Source organism: Bos taurus, chromosome 1 (assembly GCF_002263795.3).
Source record: "Bos taurus isolate L1 Dominette 01449 registration number 42190680 breed Hereford chromosome 1, ARS-UCD2.0, whole genome shotgun sequence".
NCBI lineage: Eukaryota > Metazoa > Chordata > Mammalia > Artiodactyla > Bovidae > Bos > Bos taurus.
The window spans coordinates 39,465,038-39,472,754 of NC_037328.1; the positions used below are offsets into that span (position 1 = coordinate 39,465,038).

At 39.7% G+C, this 7,717-nt stretch overlaps 1 non-coding gene across 1 annotated transcript; it reads right to left on the reverse strand.

Moving 5' to 3' along the window:
- Window positions 1-519: 519 nt before the first annotated feature.
- TRNAY-GUA (transfer RNA tyrosine (anticodon GUA)) lies at window positions 520-592 on the reverse strand. The gene has a single exon. It is a non-coding gene; the product is annotated as a tRNA-Tyr (tRNA).
- Window positions 593-7,717: the final 7,125 nt, after the last annotated feature.

Below are 7,717 nucleotides of genomic sequence, written 5' to 3' on the forward strand. Positions count from 1 at the left end.
TATTATTAGCTAGAGTTTATACTTTGCTCAGATTTATTGTTTTTTCTCTAAAAGAGATCTGTCTCTTTTACCCATTTATGTATTCAATCATTTATTTATCAATATGCACTCTACTCATAGATATTTTTAATATATTTTGTGTGAAAACCCAACACTACTTTTTATTTTTATTAAAATTTTTCACCTTTGGCCATTGGAACTCTTTGAGTTGGCTCTGTGTCCCTTTGAAATGTTCATCACTGGGTTATCTTTATTTTGTTTGGATTTTTTAACACCTTCTTAATTTCTGATACTATATGATGATTCAGGCTGTCCTTTGTATCCTGGACTTATGTTTAAATTTCTTAGCAGTGGTTAGCTTGAGTATAAGAATTAGTTAAGTTGTGTGTATTGTGTTAGTTACACAGTCATGTCTGACTCTTTGTGACCCCGTGAACTATAGCCCGCCAGGCTCCTTTGTCCATGGAATTTTCCAGGCAAGCATACTGGAATGGGTTGCCATTTCTTTCTCCAGAGGATCTTCCCAACCCAGGGATTGAACCCGGGTCTCCTGCATTACAGGCAGATGCTTTACCATCTGAGCTACTGGGGAGCCCAGTAGTTCAATTAATATATCTATTTATTTGTATTATATATAGTGAAGAATCTGGAAAAGCATAATATACACCAATTAAGACATTATGCATCAAAATATATAGATCAAAGTATATTAGAAATGAAAAATAACATATATTACTATTTATTACAGGTTAAATTATGTCTTCCAAAAAAGATATGTTTACATTTTAAACCCCAGTCCCTTTGATTATGACTCATTTGAAACAGGATCTTTGTGGATGTAATCAAGTTAAGGTATGATCATTCTGCATTAAGGTAGGTTCTAACTTGGGCTCATGTCCTTTTAGAGGACACTTACAAGAGGAGAGGAAACAGACAAGAGACACATAAGAATAAGATGGCCATGTGAAGACCAGGGCAGAGATTAGAGTTATGCTGTCACAAATCAAGGAACACTAGGGATTTCCAGAATCTGGGAGAGACAAGGAAGGATCCATCCCCTTGAGACTGAAGTGAACATGGCTCTGCCAATATCTTGATTTTAAACCTCCATTCTTCAGAGTTATGAGAGAATAAATTTCTATTGTTTTAAGTCTCTCAGTTTATAGTACATTTGTAACATCAGTCCTAGGAAACTAATAAAATTGTTAAACATCAAAGTTAGTGCAAAATTCAAAATACTACATTTAGTCCTTAATAGATCATAAGGGAAAGTACATGACCATAAAATATCAGAGTAAGTATATTATTAGAAGATATCTATTTGTGTTCAATGATAGGTTCTCTTCTAGCATGGATTATGGCATAGAACTTCTGGGATGTATACTAGCTATTCCCATTTTATATGCTTATGGAGTGAAACCTAAAACAGTTACATGGCTGATATAGATCAGAGTCAGGATCTGAAACTGGTCTATTGACACAGTGATCAATAAACTTCTAACTTTCTCTCTCTCTCTCACTTACACACACATGCATGCACACATACTTCTCTGTCTACCTTTGAATTTATTTTACAGTCTTTGTGTCTATGTATTAATACTTGTTTATTCCATGTCTCTTCCTCGGTCCCTTTTTGAATCTTTCCATTTTATCCATTTTTGTGCCCATCTTGTTCCTTTTCTTTTATTGTCAATTCACTCTCTCTGTTTCCTTTTCCTCTGAAATGCTAGCATTCTTCAAAGAGAACATATCTCTAGTTTTTTTAAATATCTGTGGAATATTTGTATAAACTGGTCATATAAGACCAAAATGAAACTCTCATGAAATTCCTAAAATAAGACTTAATTTGTTGCATTCTTTGACCCTGCAAAAGGCAATTAGATTAAACATAACTGTCTATACTTTAAAGGTTTTTTTTTTTTTTTTTTTAATGTCTGGTTTTACTTGTATATTTGCTTTTACAAAACCCTTGGAAAAAGGAAGTTAAACTGAAAATTTCAGGCTACTCAGAAAATCACCAAGTATAAAATGTTAAAGCCTATGATAGCCTAAGGATGTTCTTAGATACAAAGTTGGAGCTTTAAATATTTATTTTTTTAAAAGTCATAAAATTATGTTAGCTCTGTTATCAGCTCACTTACATATCAGCAGTGGAGAAACAATAGCTAAACAGTGAAACAGATCAGAAAACATATTTCACACATTTGAAACTTCTTATTTTGTTGAGGGTTTATTATAAAAGGAATGTTGTGTAGCTGTCCCACACAAAGATGCTGCATTAATCTAGAGCTTACAGTGGGCAAGCTGTGACCATCTTTGGCTCAAGGATAAGAGGCATGGGAGGGATAGCAGAATACTGTCAGAAAGCTTGATGGAGACAAACTTTGAGGCCACCATACAGGAGTGGTTCTCCAAGGAGGGAGCCAAGGAAATAACAAACCTCAGACTCACTCATCCCTCCCTCTGACCTCCTTTCTGGGATGCAAATTGGCCCAACCCAACCTAAGCTGAAAACATGGAACCCATTGATGCAGCCATTACAAGTGAGCCACTAGGAAAAAAGGGAGGTGCCAACAGATGGGCAGTAAACTTGAAAAGTAAAATGGATAAATTGTTATACTTAGTGAATAGCTTCTCTGATTGAATTCTGACTAAATTAAGCCTAGAGGTCATACTGGTGGAATTTATAGGGTTAACCTGCTGGGACTCTCACTGCTTAGTATATTGTACTTTATTCTGTGTCACTATGAACTCCTTCAACTCTCAGCAAGCTTGAGTCCTAGAGTCTAGTCTCTCAGTTTCAGCATCTCCATAAATTGTATATATTCAATATAGATGGAAATTGCTGTGCAGTGGGAAAAGATACAGGGTTCTCCAGTCTTACTTTTTAGCTTGCCCTTAGCAGGAAAGAACTTCTTTTTAAGGAAAGAACTAATTCCTGTCCTTCCTAGGGTTCATTTGCTTCTACTGAAATCTCAGTTTGGATAGGTCTGCACAAGCTTGTGTGTTTTTATCTGCTAATCACTTCCAAAATGCAATTTATGTTTCTTTCTTCATTTTAACTTTTCTTCTATTTTAAACTTCCTTTACCAAAGTTTTAATGCAATTTCAAGGGAGGTAGATATAAAATTGGATGTCCATATTTTCATCTTTAATCTAAAAGCATGCTTTAAAAATATCTCCAGCACTTGATATGTGCTGGCCACAAAAAAGAAAAAAACAAAACACAAATCTCTACTATAACTTACATAAGGTTGCTATTCACTTTTTTTTTTTTTGAAGTGAAATTGTTAATTAGTCAAAAATGATGTTCTCTGTGAGGAAGGGATTGAAGTATAAGTGATGCAGAACTGTGACATAGGGAATACTTGTGTTACTAAAAATATTTTTAATGATCCATCAGGGGCAAACATATAACAACATCCTAGAGAGGCATTCAATAGTGAAAGAGATCCATTATATCCATATCCTAGATGGAGGAGGCTCAGCATGCCATGCAGGGGGCCGCTGAGAGAGTCAGACTTGGTAAAGTAAATGGAGAGACTCTACCAAGCAGGTGGGGAAGAAATAGAAAGAAAACCCATGGCAAGTGCCTTTCCTGGGGGTGGTGTGTTAAGCAAAAGTCATGAGAAGATACCTTTGGCATGTTTGAGCATCTTGAGGTCATAGTCAGGGAAGGGAAAGGGAACTTGTGGCTGGGTCCAGCTTTATCACACTGCTGCCCTGGGTGGGGTGCTCACAGCCTATTTGTAAGGATGTTGATATTCAGGAAAACATGAAATTTAAGCTAAAATGGAATGGATAACACTTGTTACCTAGGCTGTGGAGATGTTAAAGGTGAGACATTTTGATTTAGCCACCAAAGGCAACTTTGATAAAAGTGACAACAGAGAACCCAGTTGACAACCAAGCATTGCACATGGTCAACCATAGACAATAGGACAGACATTTCTGATTTTAAGAGAATTTATTGGAAGATTTTAGTTATGTTATGAAAAATCATTATCTCTTTACTTATTCCTTATAGTTTGTTCTTTACCTGTCCAGATTCAAAATGTCCATACAAGAGGAGGTACCCTGAATAATACAAAACCCTCTTTTCTTGACTAGCAAGTAGTCGAGAGCCAGTCTGTTATCCCTCACCACTTGGGCTAGAGACTCATAGGCCTGTTGTATAAGGAACAATATTTCTTACAGCCTTTGAATCTGATCTGAGAGAGTTGTGGAAAGCTGCTGGTTGACATTTATGATTTTATTTTGTTTGACAAAGGCTGCTGTACTGGTGCCAAAGCTGGTGGCTGGCTCCTGTGGCTATGACAAGTTCTATTAAGATAGGAATAAATACCATGTTTTACCTCTAGTCCTTGAGTTGTTGGAAATAGGGCAGTACCCAGAGAATAAATAACTATGGGAATCCCCAGTGAATTATGGTTTCATTAGGGAAAACACACTGAAGAGTCAGCAAGGAAAAATATATGAGATGCTATGTCTTTGATTTGGGGCCATTATAAAACCCAAAGGTGCCATCATTTAGAGTATAATGTACTTGTTAGAATGTGGTGTTGTGCATAACTAAGGGAAAAGAGTGTCGTGGTGGTCAGGGGTGGAGATGCAAGGTGAGGGTTTGTGGTAGAAAGCTGGAGGGGTTAGGAGGAAAAGACATCCTAGAGTGGGTGGTCCTCTCTTCAGAGAGTCAAGAGATTGAGTGATATGAGTCAGGTACCTCCTGGGGAAAACAATAATCTTCATGAATTTTAGGAACCTCTACTAAATGCCTTATTAAGTATACAGGTATATGTTTTAGCAGAAAGCATGGAGTATATTGGGCCTCCTTGGTGGCTCAGAGATAAAGAATCCCCCTGCCAATATAGGAGACACAGGTTCAATCCCTGGATTGGGAAGATCCCCTGGAGAAGGAAATGGCAACCTACTCTAGTATTCTTGCCTGGGAAATCCCATGGACAGAGGGTTGCTAATGAGTTAGACATGACTTGGTAGCTCAGACAATAAAGAATTTGCCTGCAATACAGGAGACCTGGGTTCAATCCCTGGGTCAGGAAGATCCCCTGGAGAAGGGAATGGCTACCCACTCCAGTATTCTTGCCTGAATAGACAGAGGAGCCTGGCAGGCTACAGTGCATGAGGTCGCAAAGAGTTGGACAGGATTGAGTGATTGACACTTTCACTTTCTGGTGACTAAACAATAAGAAGTATACTAGAATTGTGGGACAAGCAGACAGTGATTTTAGAAGAAATACATCCTGTGTCCAATTTGTGCCTCATAGAACCATGGGCATTACTGAGGTGCTGATTTTAATGTAAGAGCTAAAGTCATCTCTAGCACAGGAGGTCAAGCCATCCCCACAGTGAGGTCTTGGATTGGGATGATATCATCTGAGGTGAGGGCATCTGCAGAGGTGAGATTTGGGGGCCAAGGTGATGTTATCTGGAGTCTCGAACTGTGGAATCCTTTCTGAGTGGGAACCCACCGGAGTTGATAAGGGCCTCTTCATTGTAAACCAGTGAAAGTACCTAGGCTGGCAGCAATAAGCCCAACCTGATGGCGTGTTTGTTTTTGGTGAAAGTTTAAGTTCGGATGGGTCCCACATCAGATGAGTATCTGCCTGGTTGGTCTATGAAACAATCTATGGTTAATGAGTTCTAGGAAAGTAGGTACCTGGATCTAGCTTCCAGTCTTCATGGGATAGGGATAAGATGAAAATTTATAAAATTAGGTTAAGGTCTGGAACAAGATAAAAAATTTCAGGGGTTTATTGCTAACTGGAATTTGAAAATCAATCGTTTGATACCATTAAACTAGCTATTTGGGATCTATTAGGGACTTTAAAGTTCTTTGGAATGCCTTTTCCAAGAGCCTGTGTGCTGTGTGCTGTACTTAAGTTATGTCTGACTCTTTGCAACCCCATGGACTGCAGCCCAGCAGGCTCTTCTGTCCTTGGAGATTTTCCAGGCAAGAATGCTGGAGGGTTTGCCATGCCCTCCTCCAGGGGATCTTCCAACCCAGGGATTGACCACCGTTCTCTCATATTGCAGGCAGATTCTTTACCATCTGAGCCACCAGGGAAGCCCAAGAATACTGGAGTGGGTAGCCTATCCCTTCTCCAGTGTATCTTCTGGCCCCAGGAATGGAACTGGGGTCTCCTGCATTGCACACAGATTCTTTACCAACTGAGCCTCCAGGGAAGCCCTTCAAGAGCCTAACATGTATTTTAGCAAGTGAAATATGTCGTGTGTCCTACCAATAACATCTCTAACTCTAGAGGGAATAGGAGTTTCCTTATACTCTCTGTATAAAGAATCACAAAGCAACACCTTGTATTGTGGCCTAAGTGTATGTAGTGGCAACTGTGATTTTTTTTTTAATTATTTATTTTAATTGGAGGCTAATTACTTTACAACACTGTGTTGGCTTTTGCCATACATTGACATGGATCAGCCATGGCTGTACATGTTTTTCCCCTGTCCCTCCCACATTCCTCCCCATCCCATCCCTCTGGGTTGTCCCAGTGCACAGGCTTTGAGTGCCCTGCTTCATACATTGAACTTGGACTGATCATCTATTTCACATATGGTAATATACATATTTCAATACTATTCTCTCAAATCATCCCACCCTCACCTTCTCCCACAGAGTCCAAAAGTCTGTTCTTTACATCTGTGTCTCTTTTGCTGTCTTGCCTATAGGGTCATCATTACCATCTTTCTAAATTCCGTATATATGCATTAATTATACTGTATTGGTGTTTTCCTTTCTGACTTACTTCACTGATATTTATTTGTATTTTGGGTACATGTGAAGCAAGAGATTCCCAGATGGGGCTTTTCCTCCCCTAAAGGGCACAATTTTTAGGCAGTAGCCCAACACTTCATTATATAGGTGAAGATGGGGTCAGTGTTAGCCTGAGCATCTATCACTAAGATGACTGCCTGAAGTTTGGCCTAGCATCTGGTTTCTAGGTCCTGTCCTTTGCTACAAACATTCTGGCAAGTGGGTGGAAAGCAGAAACATCCCACTGAGCTGCATCATTTGAGATCAGTGCCTTCATATAGCCCATGAACTCCCACTCTTGTTCACTCAGTGAGTCTCAAGGGGCTCCCCAGGCTGCCAAGGTGCTAGAGGGAGGGATGACCTCCTCCAACACCCTGACATCTGGCAAGGAACTGATGAGAGGGGGAGCCACCCCCTCATGAAGGTGAAATATGCCAACGGGTCCAGATCTAACGTCCTCCTGTCTTAGGAGGTAGCTGTGCCTGTAGCTGTGCCAAGTGAGTGGGGTGCTGTTTCCATGATCCAATGTGTAACAAAATGCTGGGTACTAAGGGTGACAGATTCAGGGTCTGTGAGAGCTTCTATTTCCAAGAAAGACCAGGAGGTAGGCAGTCATTTTTTGGAGTATAGAACGAGGCCAAGAGGGGCAGGTTTTGTTTCTCTTCCTTTTTTTGCATCAGAAGCCCTGGGGCAATTTATGGTCATCATAAATGACCAGAGACTCCAGGAGGCAATGAGAAGAGACTGCCAAAGTCTCTATAGTGACGCAGTTTTTTGAGGGCACTGGTAGGGGTGACTGTGGATTTTAATCTGTAAGTAAGACTTGTAAATGAGGAACATGTTGCCATCAGAACTCAAAAAAGGACCAAAAGATGTTGGACTTTATGTGTCCTTAATGAGTATGTCAAACAAATCTCCTTGAAGGAG